Source organism: Chiloscyllium plagiosum, unplaced genomic scaffold, assembly GCF_037043375.1.
Source record: "Chiloscyllium plagiosum isolate Xiang-an unplaced genomic scaffold, Cpla_swu_hap1 HiC_scaffold_1, whole genome shotgun sequence".
Taxonomy (NCBI): Eukaryota; Metazoa; Chordata; class Chondrichthyes; order Orectolobiformes; family Hemiscylliidae; genus Chiloscyllium; species Chiloscyllium plagiosum.
Window position 1 is genome coordinate 132,759,142 of NW_028270139.1, and position 20,233 is coordinate 132,779,374.

Genomic DNA, 20,233 nt, shown 5'->3' on the forward strand with positions numbered 1-20,233 from the left:
TTTTTCACTTATTGTTGGCAATTTTTTTCTTACTGATAAGAAACCAGTTTATTTTCCCTCACCAGTTGCTGTAAGCTGTGACTTTTAACCAAAAAGTCAGTGTTTATAAATTATGAATTAGTCACGTTGTGCCTTGTGCTTCCAGTGGAAGTACTGTACCTTAAAGAGAGTTTGAGGAGCACTAAGTCATTGCCACGATCACCTGATGAAGGAGAAACGCTCCAAAAGCTAGTGCTTCCAATTAAACCTGGTGTTGTGATTTTTTTTTTAATGTTCGTAACCTGGGGACTTCCTGTACTCAAATACAGGAGTACAGTGAAAAAGTGTAAAATGTTGCCCTGCATTGTGCTACCTCAGGTACAAAAACCGAGGTACAATGTAGTAAGAAAATCAGTTTTAAAAAGCTAAGCATTACTTTCACAGAATAAGTAGAAAATAAATAAATAAGGTAATCGTTCACATTGAAGCCCATCTTAATTTAAACAAGAAAAATAAAGGTATTAAGTTAAAAGTTTAACAGTATTTGAGTCCTCTGCTTAGCTTGCCCTCCAGGAGATTTCAGCTGCTGTTCTTTATTATTTATTCACTATTGCAGGGTAAAAGTCCCAAAATTTCCTTCTGAGCACTATTGGCGTTCCTATATCCCCAAGGACCAGCAGTTCAAGAAGGCAGCTCAACACCAATTCTCCAGAGCAATTACGAATGGCTCATAAATGCTGAACTAGCCAGACATGTTCGCATCTTATGAATAAAAGGAAAAAAGTTTTAACTGTGGCTGATGTTTTGGAATACTGGATTGCAGTATTCAGATTTAAGGCCTTGTGGTTATGTTAACTGTTGACTTCCAGAAAATCTGACTATGGTACAAAACATCATGAATGTGACGTACTTCTGAGGAAAAATATTTTTGATTAATTTCAACATTTATTTGGTGGCTGTATGATGTGTAGTAGGATATCTTAGGAATTTTTCTATGACATTATTTGTTTTTTGAGGAGCATGAAAGATGCTTGTATCACTTGCAAAAGAAATGTTTTTCTCAATATTAAACGTGGCACTGTCATTTAATGAAGTGTTTGTAGATTTTGCATGAGGCCAACATTCTTTAATACTCTGTTGTTTCACTAAGCATTTCACGGTATTTAACACTATTTATATTCTTTCCTGTGCACCCGACAAATATAACCTGCGATCAGTTAAGTGTGTGTATTTGTACTGTCATATTTGGTCACTTTAATATTGCTGTTATCTTTTGCAAGGCTGAATTCAAAAATGTATGTTATATTGGTGAAAAAGACAGATGTTCTACTGAAAGTTCCAATGTAAACCAGTATTATGAAAGTGTCCACAATTTTTAACCCCTGTAGGTGGCATACTTATAAACACCAGCCACCCCCCCCACCAGACAAGGCGCCACAAATTGACTAAGATAAAGTTTTTTAGTGAGTGCTTGGGTCGGTACCAATCTATATTAATCTCTCAAATCTTTTTTAAAAAAAAAGTGTTAAAATAAACTGCCATTTATCTTCAGTAACAGAAATTTCCAAGTGCAAATGAATGAAAATCACTTTATCCAGTAAATTATCATTTAATGCAGTAATGAAGTCTTTTACTTAAATTTCTTCAAGTGAAACCCCTTGACAATGACGAGGGAAATAGGTTGAAGGGAACTCTGATTTGTAGCCACATATCTATGGAGGGAACTAATTGACATTTTAAGTAGCAATGGAACAAGGAGGAGAAGAAAATGCAAGGTTTGATAAGGCAATTATGTTAAGGGAAAACCAAAGTTCCATAAATTTAGATGTCAATAGTGTTAAATTTTTTTTTCTAACTTCCAAGTGGAGCTTGTTAATTAACAAGACCTAGTTGTCTAGGAGAAAGTGTGGGCTGGAGATTAGAGTAGAGAGTGTGGGGCTGGAAAAGCACAGCATGTTAGGCAGCATCCGAGGAGCAGGAAAATCAATGTTTTGGGCAAAAGCTCTTCTTCAAATCCTAATTGTCTTGTCTTCTAGGATTTCTGTTTTCCTTGAAGATAATGATGTTGATTTGAGCTATATGAATGTGATCACTTGACAAATTTATCACACCATTCGGGAGAGTTTGGTTCCAGTACCTTTTTTTGTAAACAAAAGGTATACTTGATTTATTCCTTTCTGAGGCTTAATAGTTCAAACTTAATACTTCAGAGAATTAACTAGACTTAAGACCAGAGTTCACGATACTGATACTTTATAAGGCCATTTGTTTTACAGTTAGCTTGATCTGATAAGTGAGCCCTGCTACAGACAACCACAATGTTGAACTAAAGTAGGAGACAAATCTTTCTCAAAGTTGAAATCATCCTTTGAATTCTAGACCTTTTGTATTGACTCTTTATCTAGATTTTTTAATGTGCAAGGAAAACTAAATATTAACATCTCTTTTCAATAAATTAATCACTTCTAATTGTGCCGATGCTGATATTTATGTAGAATCACAAGTGTTACAGTGCAGAAAAGCCCATTGTGCCTGCTTCAGTTTAAGTGAGCATCATTACCTAGTGCCAATCTCTGGCTTTTCCCCCATAACTTTGCTCATTATTTTCACTTGAATGGCTCTGTGGAACCTGGCTCCTCCCACACTTCCAGGCAGTGCGTTCTGTATCTTAACTGCTCATTTGGGTTTTGCCAGTACCCCTGCAATTTTCATCCTCCTTCCTTAAAATTCTTTGTCAACTTTAACAATTGCCTATACAACACTACTTCTGCTCTACCAATTTTGAGCCCTTCTAGTTACTAAGTTTCCCTTTTCTGTCACCATGGCCTGCATAGTTTTCTGCCTTTTGGTAAAGATAGATGCATTTAACATCTCAGCCAATTCTCCCTGCCTGCAGGTGTAAATTCCCTTTATTTGGGCCCTAGTTGGCCCTTTTACCTCCTTTTTACTACCTTTTTTTTGTTTACATGGCCATGGAATACATTTAGTTTTTTTTATGTTGGCTGCCATTACTTTCTCATTCCTATTTGTTTTGTTCATTTTTTTTTTCTACCTCCCCTCTGAACCTTTGATATTCTTCTTGGTTCACAACTTTAATTTCTGCCTGACACTTGTTATAAGCACACTTTTTTTTCTCTTTTTCTTAGTTTCTATCTCCTTTGTCATAGAGCTATGGAAGTGTACAGTACGGAAACACACCCTTCAGTCCAACTCGTCCATGCTGACCAAATATCCCAACCCAATCTAGTCCCACCTGCCAGCACCTGGCCCATATCCCTCCAAACCCTTCCTATTTTTATACCCATTCCACACACTCACCACCCTCTGCATGAAAAATTTGCCCCTTGGGTCTCTTTTATATCTTTCCCCTCTCACCCTAAACCTATGCCCTCTAGTTCTGGACTCCCCCACTCCAGGGAAAAGTCTTTGTCTATTCATCCTATCCATGCCCCTCATGATTTTATAAACCTCTATAAGGTCACCCCTCAGCCTCTGACGCTCCAGGGAAAGCATCCCTAGCCTATTCAATCTCCTTTATAGGTCAAATCCTCCAACCCTGGCAACATCCTTGTAAATCTCTTCTGAACCCTTTCAAGTTTCACAACATCATCTTTCCGATAGGAAGGAGACCAGAATAGCACGCAATATTCCAAAAGTGGCTTAACCAACGTACTGTACAGCCGCAACATGACCTCCCAACTCCTGTACTCAATACTCTGACCAGTAAAGGAAAGCATACCTTCTTCACTATCCTATCTACCTGCAACTCCACTTTCAAGGAGCTATGAACCTGCACTCCAAGGTCTCTTTGTTCAGCAACACTCCCTAGGACCTTACCATTAAGTGTATAAGTCCTGTTAAGATTTGCTTTCCCAAAATGCAGCACCTTGCATTTATCTGAATTAAACTCCATCTGCCACTACTCAGCCCATTTGCTCATCTGATCAAGATCCCATTGTAATCCGGGAGCTCTGGATTTTTTTGTTGTATCTTTTCCCATTTGAGGCATTATACGTTTATCTGTACCCAAGACATCCCCATCTCCACGCTCCAACCCTACCCACCTTGAAGAGTGACAAATCTCCAGGACCTGATAATTTCCATCTAAGGGTGTTAAAGTAGGGAGCACATTATAAATCCCCAAACTAGATAATCTTTCAGAAATCCTTCGCTCTACTAGTCATCCCTCTGAATTGGAAAATTACACATCAACCTTTTTACTTTTAAGACCAGCAAAAGAGGAAAATCAAGTAATTACAAGGCTAATATCTGGGATGGGGAAGTTGTTGGATTCTGTAATCAAGGATGGGGTTACTGAGCACCTTTTAAATTTTTGGGCAATCAGGGTGAGCCAGAATGGATTTTTTTTTTAAGTAGGTCATGCCTGACAAACCTCAGTTAGGGTCATACAGCACTGAAACAGGGCCTTTGTTTCAATTCATCTATGCTGACCAGACATCCCAATCTGAACTAGTCCCATGTGCCAGCATTTGGCCCATATCCCATAAACCCTTCCTAATCATATACCCATTCAGATGTCTTTTAAACATTGTATTTGTACCCGCCTCCACCACTTCCTCTGGCAGCTTGTTCCATACATTGACCATCCTCTGTTTGAAAAAGTTAGTCCCCGTGTCCTTTTTTTAAACGTTTTTTTCTGTTCTGGCTTTAAACCCATGCCCTCTAATTTAGGTCTCATTCTCCCACACCCCATACTAGAAATATGACTTTGTCTATTCGTCCTATCCATGCCTTATGATTTTATGAACGTCTACAAGGTCACCCCTCGGCCTCTGATGCTCCAGGGAAAAAATCCCCAGCCTGTTCAGCCTCTTGCCTCTTACTCAAACCTCTAGCCCTGGCAATATCCTTAAATCTTTTGACTTGAATATAATTATGTTTATTGTCATGTATTAACATGAATACAGTGAAAAGTTTAGAAGTCACCACTTGGGGTGCCATGTTAGCCGCAAAGGTACCTAAGTACGGAATCTTAGGTGCAAAGTAAAAATTACAGCCCTCCTTACTAAAAGTTAGACAAACAAAGAAATCCAGTTAAAGGTTCAACATCCTGGTCTATAAGCACATGGCTATGCTGGGCTTGGGCTCCTCGCAAGGGCTCAACCTTGCCCCCACTGCTGCCATGGGCTGCTTGCTCTCACTGCCAGGTGGTATAGGCTGCTGGCTGCCTGCTCTCGACCTCAAAGAAACCACAATATCGCAAACCGCAAGAGTTCTGTCTGAGCACATTAGCTGCCTCATGGTTGACAGCCAAAGCCCTAGCTGTTACCATTGCAATCACTGTGTCTCCACAGTTGTAAATGTTTTTTCTGCACTCTGGTTTAACAGCACCTTTCTATGGAAGGGTGGCTGGAATTGTATGCAGTATTCTAATAATGGCCTCGCCTCACCAATGTCCTGTACAGCCACAACATTATATCCCAATTCCTATAGTCAGTGCGCTGAACAATGAAGGCAAGCAAGTCAAATGCTGCCTCACCACCGTCAACCTGTGACTCCACCTTCAAAGGAACTATGTGCCTGCATCCCTTGGTCTCCTTGTTTGGCAATACTTCCCAGAGTCCTACCATTACCTGTATAAGTTCTACCCTGGTTTGCCTTACCAAAATACAGCACCTCATTGAATTTATTTTTTGGAGGTGACTGAGGTAGTAGACAGGGGAATTGTTGACTGTTGTTTTATATGGACTTCTGGAGAATGTTAACAAAGAGAAAAGGTCGCAGAATTGAAGGCAAATTACTGACGTGGCTGGCGAATTGCTTGAGTGGCAGTAACAAAGTAGGATTTACTGGTAGGTGCTCAAAATAGTAGAATGTGACCAGAAGTTGTCCATTTTGGACTAAAAGTATCGGTCAGCATTCTTTGTACATTGGACAGCCCCTGTATTTAAACCATGTGCAAAGAGACTTGGGAGTTCGGTGCATAGATATTTAAAATGTCACAAACAGGTGCAGCAGATAGTTGAGACAACTAATAGAATGCTGGCCTTTATATCTGGAGGACTGAAGTACAAAGATATGGAAGTTAGACTGCAGTTCTACAAAAGTTTAAATCAGAGTGGTGCTGGAAAAGCACAGCAGGTCAGGCAGCATCCGAGGAGCAGGAAAATAGACATTTTGGGCAAAAGCCCTTCATCTGTTCCTGATTTAAACTCACTGCAGACCTCACTTTTGCCTAGTTACATTTATACAAAACCCTAGTTAGATCCAGCTTGGAGTACTGTGAGCAGATCGGGGGTACCACACTTTAGGAATGATATATTGGTCTTGGTTTTTGGTTAAATACTTTGGTGTACAATGCACAAGAATGACACCTAGGTGCTTAAGTTATGAGGAAAGATTTTGCCTGTTTTCTCTCAAATCTAGAAGGTTAAGAGGTAATCTTTGTTATTAGCAAGATAGGGTAGATTAAAAAATAAACTTTTTCTCCTGTTTGGGGGTTCTAGAACTAGGGACATAGTCCAAGAATTAGGGCCAGACTCATCAGGAGAGTTGTTAGAAAGCACTTCTATGCACAGGTGTTTGAAACGTTTCCACAGATAGTCGTGGATGCAGGATCAATTTTTGATTAAGTCTGAGAATAAGGAGCAAAGGCAGGTATATGAACTTAGGCCACAGATTCACCATGATCTCACGGAAGATGGAACAAGCTTGAGTTGAATAGCCTACTCCTATTGTATGTACTATGTTCCTATACATTACCTGAATGACACAACAATGTCACCAACTGTGAGGTTGATGGTTTCATAAGGTTCTTTTGAAACCCATGCCACAAGGCAAATTCCAGTGGTTCCTTTGATTAATCTGACTAAATGGCATAGGAGAAGTTTAGACTTAAGGTAATCATTAATGTAGAACCCGTACTACAGCTTCAGCAGCTAGCTAAACACTTGGCCTGGTTTATGTTACCATGAAAGCTATTGTAGGCTTTAAGCAAAAGTGAGGACTCCAGATGCTGGAAACCAAAGTTAAGATGTTTAGATTAGAGTGGTGCTGGAAAAGCACAGCAGGTCAGGCAGTATCTGAGGAGCAGGAAAATCGACGCTTCGGGCAAAAGCCCTTTTAGTAGGACTGAAGGCAGGAAGCCTCTGGGGTGGAGAGATAAATGGGGGGGTGATGGGGCTGGGGAGAAGGTGGCCAAGAGTACAGTCGTTTTGTTTTTTTCCCCCTGCTCTATTGTCGGCTTTACACGATATCACTTGATCAGAATGACTCTGCTAGTGTCCTGCTGCTTCACCCCCTCTCTTAAAATGAGATTTGCTTTCCCAAGCACGAACAGTAGAACAGAGTATTTCCTTCAAGAAGATATTTTTCATCACACTGTAATTCCATTTCAAATTTAAGTTGATTTTTCATGTTTTGTGAAATGTGAGAATTGTGAACTGGAGTTAACATACATATTCTCTTGTTGCCATGGTAAACTGAAGTTGTGAAATTTGGCTTATACTTTGGTTAAAAATTTGCCTTGTCTGCTGAGAAGATTGAGTTTACACTGATTTTGAGAAAACAGTTAAACAATTGCATTTCATTAGCTAATTGACAGCTCCTTAAAGTGGCAGTGTACCTGGAGCAAAACTTTACAAGGAAGCTTACAAAATTAAAACAAAATGTCATTCCCAGGACTGGTGATGCTTTCCAATCTCTGCAGTACCCACTAGTTGTAGAAGGCTTCATACATCCTGATGGAGAGTGTGCTCACTCTCCAGAGCCATCTGACCACAAATGAAACCACAGGGAGACAGCTAGTTGACTCTTAAAAACCTCTTCAATGGCTTGTTAATGGTTACACCAGGGTACATCAAGACATACCAGGAGATAGAAAAGATGTGTAGGAAAAACAAAGTTACAGTGATCATGGGAGATTTTAAATATGCAGGTGCACTTGGAAAATCAGGTTGGTTGTGGATTGAAAGAAAAGTGTCTGAGATGGCTCTTTGGCGTAGCTTGTGGTGGAGCCTGCTAGAGAACAGAGAATACTGGATTTGGTGTTGTGCAATGAAGCAGACTTGATAAGTGTTCCAAAGGGCAACAAAAAAAGGGGGAGAAGATTCAATGTGAGGGTAAGCTAGCCAGTAATATAAAGGAAGACTGTAAGAGTTTTTTCAGATATTTTAAAGACAAAAGAGAGACATAGAGACGTACAGCATGGAAACAGACCCTTCGGTCCAACCCGTCCATGCCGTCCAGATATCCCAACCCAATCTAGTCCCATCTGCCAGCACCCGGCCCATATCCCTCCAAACCATTTCTATTCATATACCTATCCAAATGCCTCTTAAATGTTGCAAGTGTACCAGCCTCCAACACATCCTCTGGCAGCTCATTCCATACACGTACCACCCTCTGCATGAAAAAGTTGCCCCTTAGATCTCTTTTATATCTTTCCCCTCTCGCCCTAAACCTATGCCCTCTAATTCTGGACTCCCCGACCCCAGGGAAAAGACTTTGCCTATTTATCCTACCAGGCCCCTCATAATTTTGTAAACCTTTACAAGGTCACCCCTCAGTCTCCGACGCTCCAGGGAAAACAGCCGCAGCCTGTTCAGCCTGTAGCTCAGATCCTCCAACCCTGGCAATATCCTTGTAAATCTTTTCTGAACCCTTTCAAGTTTCACAACATCTTTCTGATAGGAAGGAGTCCAGAATTGCATGCAATATTCCAACAGTGGCCTAACCAGTGTCCTGTACAGCTGCAACATGACCTCCCAACTCCTGTACTTCATACTCTGACCAATAAAGGAAAGCATACCAAACGGCTTCTTCACTATCCTATCTACCTGCGACTCCACTTTCAAGGAGCTATGAACCTGCACTCCAAGGTCCCTTTGTTCAGCAACACTCCCTAGGACCTTAGCATGACTTATAAACTTAATGGTAAGATTTGCTTTCCCAAAATGCAGCGCCTCTCATTTATCTGAATTAAACTCCATCTGCCAGTTCTCAGCCCATTGGCCCATCTGGTCCAGATCCTGTTGTAATCTGAAGTAACCCACTTTGCTGTCCACTACACCTCCAATTTTGGTATCATCTGCAAACTTACTAACAATACCTCTTATGCTCGCATCCAAATCATTTATGTAAATGACAAAAAGTAGAGGGCCCAGCACTGATCCTTGTGGCACTCCACTGGTCACAGGCCTCCAGTCTGAAAAACAACCCTCCACCACCATCCTCTGTCTTCTACTTTTGAGCCAGTTCTGTATCCAAATGGCTAGTTCTCCCTGTATTCCATGAGATCTAACCTTGCTATTCAGTCTCCCATGGGGAACCTTGTCGAACACCTTACTGAAGTCCATATAGATCACATCTACTGCTGTGCCCTCATCAATCATCTTTGTTACTTTATCAAAAAACTCAATCAAGTTTGTGAGACATGACTGCTGTAAAATGACCCTGGAGGGAATGTGGTGAACAAGAAACGGCTGAGGAATTGAATAATTACTTTGCATTAGTCTTCACAGTGGAAGACATGAGTAATATCCCAAAACTTCAAGCATACGGGGGCAGAGGTGAGTATGGTGGCCATCACCAAGGAGAAGGTGTGAGAAAAACTGAATGGCCTGAAGATGGATAAATCGCCCCAGATGGACTACACCCCAGAGTTGTAAGGGAGATAGCTGAAGAGATGGTTGAGGTGTTAGTAGGATCATTCAGGAATTGCTAGAATCAGAAAGGTTCCATAGTACTGGAAAATCACTAACGTGACACCCCTGGTTAAAAAGGGAGTAAGGCAAAAAATGGAAAATTACAGATTGATTAGCTTAACCTTGGTCATGGGTAAGGTCCTGGAATCCGTAATGAAGGATGAGATTTCTGAATGCTTGGGAATGTATGGTAAAATAGGGCAAAGTCAGCATGGAGAGATGATGCTTGACAAATCTGCTAGAATTCTTTTGAGGAAATAGTGAGCAGGTTAGACCAAGGAGAGCCAGTGGATTTCAAGATGGTCTTTGACAGGATGCAACACAGGAGGCTACTGAGTAAGGGCCCATGGTGTTTGGAGTAAGGTGTTAGCATGGATAGGAGCTTAGCTGTCTAGCAGAAAGTAGAGAGTAGGGATAAAAGGGTCCATCTCAGGATGGTAGCTGGTGACAAGTGGTGTTCCTGAAAGCTCTGTTGGGACCATAGCTTTTCACTTTATACATTTAATGGTCTAGATGAAGGAACTGAAGGTGTATGGCTAAGTTTGTAGACAATACAAAAATAAGTGGAAGGACAGGTAGTATTGAGGAGCTGGGGAGGCTGCAAATGGATTTGGAGTGTGGGCAAAAAAGTGGCGGATGGAGTACAATGTGGCAAAGTGTGAGGTCCTGCACTTTAGTCCTTGCCTCTATTCTTCCTACCAATTTCTAAATGGGGAGAAACTTTTGAAGTCTGAAGTGCAAAGGGACTTGGGAGTTCTAGTTCAGGATTCTCTCAAGGTAAACTTGCAGGATGAGTCAGTAGTTAGGAAGGAAAATGCAGTGAAGGCATTTGTTTTGAGAGGCCTTGAATATAAAAGCAGGTATGTACTTCTGAAGCTATATAAAGCTTTTGTCAGACCAGATTTGGAATATTGTGTGCAGTTTTGGGCCCTATATCTCAGGAAGGATGTACTGGCCTTGGAGCATGTTCAAAAGGCGTTTGAGAATTGTCACAGGAATGAACAGCTTATATATGAGGAATGTTTATATATATATATTTAGAAGGATGATGGGGAGATCTAATTGATACATTCAGAATACCGAAAGGCCCGGGAAGATGCTTCCATTGGCAGGAGAGACTAAGATCTGAGGGCATAGTGCTGGAGTAAATGGAAGACGATTTAGAACAGCGATATGGAGAAACTTAAGCTAGAGTATGGTGAATCTATGGAATCATTGCCATAGAAAGCTGTGGAGGCCAGGTCTTTGAGTATATTTAAGACTGAGATAAGCCTTGATACTCAGAACTTATGGGGAGAATGGGATTGAGAAACTTATCAGCCATGATTGAATGACTGGGCAAATTTTATGGGCTGAATGGCCCAGTTTCTGCTCCTATATCTTAAGGTTATTGGCAAGGTGCAGAAGTAGGTTCATGGATGTTCTTCAATCTGCCTGTTGCCTCTTTGCTCCATGTAGCCAAAAGATAAGGTGTGAAGTAGCATACTCTGTGCATACATGGAATGTGGTTTCTTATTTGTAAAATTATATTAATATGATCACACTAAGTTGAATTCAGACTAACCAATACAAAATTTCTCAACATACAGAAATTGCTTACTTTGCTCTTTTTGGTTGCTTATTTGAGCCACTGGGAACTAACAATTACATTACTTCTAGTTTCTGTCATTACTACTTTGGCAAATAGAAGCAGCTATTGCAATCAGTTTATTTTATAAAATGGTTGTGCCATACAAGTTTGACACTTGGCGTAATTAGGCAAAAGATGATGAACTAGCAAAACCTCCATGCATCTCCACTTCTAGGAGTGGTGAAAGGTGAATCTATAGACTTGGGAAGAAGGAAGTATTCCACTAAAACAGGCTTTACCTAAAATTTGGATCAGTGCTTTGAATACTCAGGATAGAAAACAGAGCTTTAAATTAATGGCTGGGTGATGAAATGATCTAGAAACGGTCATGTTCAAAACCAATGTAAGATGCTTAGAATGTCTAGCATAGTAGCAATTTGTGGTAAGACGGAGTGTGCCTGGAAAGAATGGAGAGCTTAAATAAAGGTAATGGCCATTAGTGTCTGTGGTGATGTCAGCAACAAAGTAGGAAAAAGGTAGCGTTCACTGCACTATATTTGCAACACACTCGCAACTAACACCAAGCTAGCGCAGGTGCATTAGGTGATCTGGAAGACAAGTGGAATGTTGATCTTTATTTCGAGGAGGTTGGAGTATAAGAAAAGAAGTCTTCGTGCAACTATACCAAGTGCTGGTGAGATCCCATCTACAGTACTGTGAGCAGTTTGGTGCCCTTATTTAAGGAAAGATATCGCATCATTAGAAGCAGTTCAGAGAAGGTTCACCAGGAGGACCCTTGTCATGGAGGGATTATGTTAAGAGCAATGGCCAAACCTATTTGGAGTCTCTTCATTACAGTTTAGAAGACTGAGAGGGACTTCATGAAACATAGGATTTTTAAGGGCCTTGACAGCGTAAGTGCTGAGAGGATGTTTTCTCACCAGAGGATCGAGGACACACACTCAGGATAAAGGTGCCCAATTTAAGACTCGGATGAAGAAGAATTTCTTTCTGAGGGTTGAGAATCTTTGGAACACCTTGCCACAGAGAACTATAGTGGCTATGTCCTGTATACATTCAAGGTAGGGAGAGATTTTTGATCAGGAGGGGTCAACAGTTATGGGAGAAAAGTGGACATTAGTAATGTTGGATCAGTCACGATTCCATTGAATGGTAGAGTAGGCTTGAGGGTGCAAATAGCCTACTTCTGTTTCTATTTCTTGTGGTTTAATTAATTCTTCCATTTTGCTATGAATAGCACCGATACAGATAAATTGGTTTGATCTAATAGTTAGTCAAAAAGTGTGGCACTAGAAAAGCACAGCTGGTCAGGCAGCATCCGAGGAACAGGAGAGTTGAAGTTTCGAGCATAAGCTCTTTATCAGGAATGGGAGGGGTGCTAAGGGGGCGAAGAGATAAATGGGAGGGGAGTGGGGCTTGGGAGGGGGAAGGTAGCTAGGTATATGATAGATAAAGGGTGAGGGGAGTGATGGTGATAGGTCAGAGTGGAAGGTGGAATGGATAGGTGGGAAGGAAGGTTAGTTGGTCCATAGACAGTTCCAGCAGCCCAATGCAAGTCGGAGAGGAGTCAGCATTAAGAACTTTGTCAATTCAGAATGTTGATCATCACTGTCCCTGCGTTGTATGGGCACTAGGAAATTGGATAGTTTGATCTCTTCCTGAACATTGGGAAGTAGGTTCTGTACTCTTGGAAACTGAGGCCATTGGAAGTGAGCAATAATCTGCTCAGGAAGAATGTGGCTGTGGTTATCAGGAGACTGACAGAGGGTGATGAGGGGCATGAAGGAGATGGAGGTGCCAGCCTTGGTACAAGTAAACTTTAGAAACTTAGGCCTGATTGAGAAGCAGTACCAAATGAGATTGTTACTCTTTAAGCAATTACTCTTAAATGATCTGTCCATCTTTGTGGTTCCCATACTTGCATCACTAATTGCCATGCCTTGCCAGTAGCAATCAAGACCACTGTGACCTTGAATTTCTAACTGTGGCCAGACAGGTTGCCCAAAATAATTAATGATGAACTTTGAAGTGGCCATAAACTAAAATATCCTGGGAAAGGAAAACCAGCTTGACTAACATGATGCCAAAAAGCATCATGCAGAACTCTGACAGCTTGCAAACTAGCCTGATAGCTGCAGTCCCTGCAATAGACACTTGAAGTTGGATTTGAATAGGATAGTGGAATGTCACCCTTTGGACAATTGAAGCATCGAGTCATTCGCCAACACCCTTATTTGAAAGAGGCTATGTGCACCCAGCACCCACCGTAATGGACACAAGAGCAACCCTGCTATAAATGTGCTAATGCCTGGTTGGGTCCAAATGATCAAGGTAATTGAACCTAATCGATCCACTGAAAGACACTCGAGACCTTCAAGGCGTAAAGACTTTGGACTGTAAGAATCACTGCCAAATCTTGCTCAGCGCAGTAACTCGAGAATAATCACTGAAAGAGAAAACACCCCTGAGACCCTCTGGAGAAGAATAGACAATATCACCACTTGGACCCTGGCCAAGTTCTAGTGTTGTGGTATACAATCATAAAAGTTTTTGTAGTATTTATTGTTAGTTTATAATATACTTTATTGTTCTATAATTGTGTTAAATACACAATAATATTTGCTTATCATTTATTAAAGTTCTTTTGCTGTATGTAAGAATTTCAACAGTGTAGTAGATGTAACAGCTGGCCTTTTGAAGGGTCACCTATGAATCTCTGCAATATCTTAGACCAGCATGCAGCTGCTATCATCCAGGTGGAAGGTAGCCTCCTTGTCAAGGCTGAATAGCATATGGTACTCACAATCTTTTGGGATATTGGGTACGATATTGGTCCGGTCAGTTTGCTACCTAAAAAGCACCCTGGTTTTGGTGGTCTGCTGTGCTGTGAGACTTGACCCTCAGGAGACCTGCAGATCTTGAGCTGCCTAAGCTTTAGACACATTGTGAAGGCATGCATGGACCAACTCGAGTAAGTCAAAGAAGCTTAAAGTTTCTGAAGGCAAGTCTGTAAGGTGATTTTGGATGAAAAATCTTTATCGTTGTTGAATCATTGAAATCATTGTTGCAATTGTCATTCCAGGGTAGGCAAGGAAACAGCTCAGTGGGGAGAAAGGACTGAATGTAGAGGGAAATGATGCTAAACAGAGATGGGAGCTGCTTCATGACCATGTGAGGGTCTGCCATATTCTTGAAGGGGATCTCCTCCACCTCCATAAACTTCGGCTTTGATTTCAGATTGGCATTAATGAGGTGAGGGCCTGTTCTTCCCAGTGTGTTTGGCTTCCACTCCTCTATGACATCCTGTTATCGTGGTCCAATTAGGCACCTAATTATAGATGGATAAAAGTTCTGCTGAGGGATTATGAACCAATTGAAAAAAACAGACCCAAAAAATTTGTAGTTTCCAGATTACTACCTGAGCCACAAGCTAATTGGCAGAGTCAATGAGATTAGAGGTAAATACATGGTTCCAAGACTGGTGTGGGAGAAATGGGTTTGAATTCATGGAACAATACCACCAGGACTGGAAAGAGAGCTGTTCTGATTGGATGGGCTATACCTGAATCATGCTGGGACCAGAGTCATGATGAATCTCCTAACTAGGCTTCAAACTAAGTAATGGGAGGTGGGTGCAGTTGTATGGAAAACTGTGGAAAAGTGGGGTGGGTGGGCGCTCGGGAGAGATTAAAGTTTCTAGAACAAGTGATATGACAGTATGGGATGGGTCAGAAACTAACTTCAGGGACAGCAGATAAGGGGACAACTACAAAATGGTGCAGTTTATGCAGGACTGAGGGTGCTATATTTAAATACACAGTATACAAAACCAAGGCAAATGCACTTCTAGTGCAGATTAAAATTGGCATGTACGATGTGTGCATCACCCAGATGATGGGTTGGGGGAATGAGGGTTGGGAACGAAATATCTAAGGTACACTGAAGGGGGCGGGCTTTTTTCTTAATCAGTCAGAGATGTATAACAGAGAAACAGATCCTTTTGGTCCAACTCGTCCATGCTGAACAGATATCCTAAATTAACTAATCCAATTTGCCAACACTTCGCCTGTATCCCTGTAAACCCTTACTATTCACATAACCATCCGGATGCCTTTTAAAATATTGTAATTCTACCAGTCTCCATCACTTCCTCTGGCAGCTCATTCCATACATTCGCCACCATCTGTGTGAAAAAGTTATCCCTTACGTCCCTTTTTTTTAATATATCTTTTTCCTCTAGCCCCAAACCTATGCCCTCTCATTCTGGACTCCCCCACACCCACCCCAGGGGAAAGACTTCGTCTATTTACCCTAATCATGCCCCTCATGATTTTATAAGCCTTTATAAGGTCACCCCTCAACCACCGACGTTCCAGGGAATACAGCTTCTCCCTATAGCTCAAACTCTCCAACATCCCTGTAAATCTTTTCTGAACCCTTTCTAGTTTCACAACATCCTCTCTAAGAGGTAGACCAAAAATACACACTAATCCAAAAGTAGCCTAACCAATGTTCTGTATAGCCGGAACATGACCTTGCAACTTCTATACGCTCTGCTCTGACCAATAAAGGAAAGCATACTTAATGCCACCCTCACTAACCTATCCACCTGTGACTCAACTTTCAAGGAGCTAAGAACCTGCACTTCAAGGTCTCTTTAGAACATAGAACAATACAGCACAGAATAAGCCCTTCGGCCCATGATGTTGTGCTGAACATTTGTCCTAGCTTAAGCACCCATCCATGTACCTATCCAATTGCCGCTTAAAGGTCACCAATGATTCTGACTCTGCCACTCCCACAGGCAGCGCATTCCATGCCCCTACCACACTCTGGGTAAAGAACCTACCCCTGACATCCCCCCCCCCCCCCCCCGCCATACCTTCCACCCTTCACCTTAAATTTATGTCCCCTTGTAACACTCTGTTGTACCCGGGGGGGAAAGTTTCTGACTGTCTATCTATTCCTCTGATCATCTTATAAACCTCTATCAAGTCACCCCTCATCCTTCGCCATTCCAACGAGAAAAGGCCTAGCACTCTCAACCTATCCTTGTACGACCTATTCTCCATTCCAGGCAACATCCTGGTAAATCTTCTCTGCACCCTCTCCAAAGCTTCCACATCTTTCCAAAAGTGAGGCGACCAGAACTGCACACAGTACTCCAAATGTGGCCTAACCAAGGTCCTGTACAGCTGCAACATCACTTCACGACTCTTGAATTCAATCCTTCTGCTAATTAACGCTAATACACCATAGGCCTTCTTACAAACTCTATCCACCTGTGTGGCAACTTTCAAGGATCTATGAACATAGACCCCAAGATCTCTCTGCTCCTCCACCTTACTAAGAACCCTACCATTAACCCTGTATTCTGCATTCTTATTTGTCCTTCCAAAATGGACAACCTCACACTTGACAGGGTTGAACTCCGTCTGCCACTCCTCAGCCCAGCTCTGCATCATATCTAAGTCCCTTTTGCAGCTGACAACCGCCCTCCTCACTATCCACAACTCCACCAATCTTCATATCATCTGCAAATTTACTGACCCACCCTTCGACTCCCTCTTCCAAGTCATTAATAAAAATTACAAACAGCAGAGGACCCAGAACTGATCCCTGCGGAACTCCGCTTGTAACTGGGCTCCAGGCTGAATATTTACCATCTACCACCACTCTGACTTCGACCGGTTAGCCAGTTTTCTATCCAACTGGCCAAATTTCCCTCTATCCCATGCCTCCTGACTTTCCGCACGAGCCTACCATGGGGAACCTTATCAAATGCCTTACTAAAATCCATGTACACTACATCCACTGCTCTACCCTCATCCACATGCTTGGTCACCTCCTCAAAGAATTCAATAAGACTTGTAAGGCAAGACCTACCCCTCTCAAATCCGTGCTGGCTGTCCCTAATCAAGCAGTGTCTTTCCAGATACTCATAAATCCTATCCCTCAGTACCCTTTCCATTACTTTGCCTACCGCGGAAGTAAGACTAACTGGCCTGTAATTCCTGGGGTTATCCCTATTCCCTTTTTTGAACAGGGGCAAAACATTCACCACTCTCCAGTCCCCTGGTACCACCCCCGTTGACAGTGAAGACGAAAAGATCATTGCCGATGGCTCTGCAATTTCCTCTCTTGCTTCCCACATAAACCTAGGATATATCCCGTCAGGCCCGGGGGACTTATCTATCCTCAAGTTGTTCAAAATGTCCAACACATCTTCCTTCCTAACAAGTACCTCTTCTAGCTTACCAGTCTGTTTCACACTCTCCTCTTCAACAATACGGTCCCTCTTATTTGTAAATACTGAAGAAAAGTTCTCATTCAAGACCTCTCCTATCTCTTCCGACTCAATAAAGTCTCCCACTACTGTCCTTGGTTGGACCTACCCTCGTTCTCGTCATTCTCATGTTTCTCACATACGCGTAAAATGCCTTGGGGTTATCCTTGATCCTACCCGCCAAAGATTTTTCATGCCCTCTCTTAGCTCTACTAATCCCTTTCTTCAGCTCCCTTCTGGCTATCCTGTATCCCTTCAACGCTCTGTCTGAACCTTGTTTCCTCAACCTTATGTGAGCCGCTTCCTTCCTCTTTACAAGACATTCAACCTCCCTCATCAACCAAGGTTCCCTCACACGACTATCTCTTTCCTGCCTGATAGGTACATATATATCAAGGACATGTTGTATCTGTTCCTTGAAAAAGTTCCACATTTCCACGATATCCTTCCCTGACAGCCTATGCTCCCAATTTATGCTCCTCAGATCCGGTCTTGCAGCATCGTATTTACCCTTCCCCCAATTGTAAAACCTACCCTGTTGCACCCACCTCTCTCTCCATAACCAAGGTGCAAGTCACAGAATTGTGGTCACCATCACCAAAATGCTCACCCACTAACAAGCCCGTCACTTGTCCCGGTTCGTTACCAACTACCAAATCCAATATTTCCTCCCCTCTGGTCGGACAATCTACATACTGAGTTAGAAAAGCTTCCGGGACACACTGCACAAACACCGCCCCGTCCAATTTACTTGATCTAAAGAACTTCCAATCAATATTTGGAAAGTTGAAATCGCCCATGACTACTACCCTGTGGCTTCTGCACCTTTCCAAAATCTGTTTCCCAATCTGTTTCTCCACATCTCTGCTGCTATTTGGGGGCCTATAGTAAACACCCAACAAGGTGACTGCTCCTTTCCTATTTCTGACTTCAGCCCATACTACCTCCAAAGGCAGATCCCCCTCGAACTGCCTTTCTGCAGCTGTTATACCATTTCTAATTAGCAACGCCACCCCCCCCCCCCCCCCCCCCGCCCCCCTCCTTTTTTACCACCCTCCCTAATCTTACTGAAACATTTGTAACCAGGAACCTCCAACAACCCTTCCTGACCCTCTTCTATCCACGTTTCCGTGATGGCCACAACATCGTAGTCCCAGGTACCGATCCATGCCTTAAGTTCACCCACCTTATTTCTGATACTCCTTGCATTGAAGTATACACACTTGAACCCATCTCTGCGTCTGCAAGTATTCCCTGTCAGTGCTACCTTCTCCACAGCCTCCCTACATTCTTGGGCATCCTGACACACAGCTAGCCTACTTGCTGGACTATAAGTCCGGATCCCATCCCCCTGCCAAATTAGTTTAAACCCCCCCCCGAAGAGTGCTAGCAAACCTACCTCCCAGGATATTGGTGCCCTTCTGGTTCAGGTGCAACCCGTCCTGCTTGTACAGGTCCCACCTTCCCCAGAATGCAGTCCAATTGTCCAAATACCTGAAGCCCTCGCTCCTACACCATCCTTGCAGCTACTTGTTCAACTGCACCTTCTCCCTATTCCTTGCCTCACTGTCACATGGCACCGGCAACAACCCAGAGATAACGACTCTGTCCTAGCTTTTGTCCGTCTTTGTTCAGTAATACTCCCCAAGACCTTAGTATTAAGTGTATAGTCCAGCTCTGATTTGCCTTTCTACAATGCAGCACCTCACATTTATCTAAATGAAACTCCATCTACTACTCCTCATCCCATTGGCCCATCTGATCAACATCCCATTGTAATCTGAGGTTACCTTCTTAGCTGTCTCCTACACCTGTAATTTTGGTGTCATCTGCAAACTTACTATACCTCCTATGTTCACTTCCAAATCATTTGTATAAATGACAAAAAGCAGTGGACCTAGCACTGATCCTTGTGGCACACCACTGGTTGCAGGCCTCCAATCTGAAAAGCAACTACCACCATCCTCTGTCTTCTACTTTCAAGTTAGTTCTGTATCCAAATGGCTAGTTCTCCCTCTATTCCATATGATCTAACAATGCTAGCCAGTTTGACAAGGTTCTTCATGGTAAACGGCTTGCTGAAGACCATACAGATGATGTCCACTGCTCTGCACTCATCAATCCTCTTCATTATCTCTTCAAACAACTCAGTCAAGTATGTGAGACATTATTTCCCAGACACAAAGCCATGTTGTCTATCCCTAATTAGTCTTTGCCAATCCAAATACTTGTAAATCCTGTCCATCAGGATTCACTCCAACAACTTGCCCACCACTGATGCCAGGCTCACTGATCTATAGTTCCCTGGCTTTCCTTACCACCTCTTTTAAATTGTGGCACTACCTCCACATTTATTAGCCAACCTCCAGTCTTCCAGAACCAGACCTGTGTCTATTGATGGTATAAATATCTCAGCAAGAGGCCCACTAATCACTTCCTTAACGTCCCACAGACTTTGAGGGTACACCTGATCAGGTCCTGGGAATTTATTCACTTTATGCATTTTAAGACATCAGCACTACCATCTCTGTAATAAGGACAATTTTCAAGATGTCACCATTTATTTTCCCACATTATGCATCTTCCATGTCCTTCTCCACAATAAATACTGATTTAAAAAATACTCATTTAGTATCTCTCCCATCTCCTGCACTTCCACAAAGGTTGCCTTGCTGAGCTTTTGAGGGATTCTACTGCCTCCCTAGCTACATT

The 20,233-nt window shown here is 42.3% G+C and overlaps 1 protein-coding gene across 3 annotated transcripts in view; it reads left to right on the forward strand.

Annotated features, from left to right (window-relative positions):
• zbtb7c (zinc finger and BTB domain containing 7C) overlaps positions 1-20,233 on the forward strand; it is a 244,214-nt gene that overhangs the window by 5,947 nt on the left and 218,034 nt on the right. Inside the window, exon 1 of one of the 3 annotated variants that reach the window (XM_087990823.1) lies at positions 14,345-14,487. The exons of the other annotated variants lie outside the window; for them this stretch is intronic. The gene's annotated coding sequence lies outside the window, so the exon portion shown is untranslated. Of the gene's footprint in view, positions 1-14,344; positions 14,488-20,233 lie in introns of those variants that run through there. 3 annotated transcript variants of the gene reach the window in all.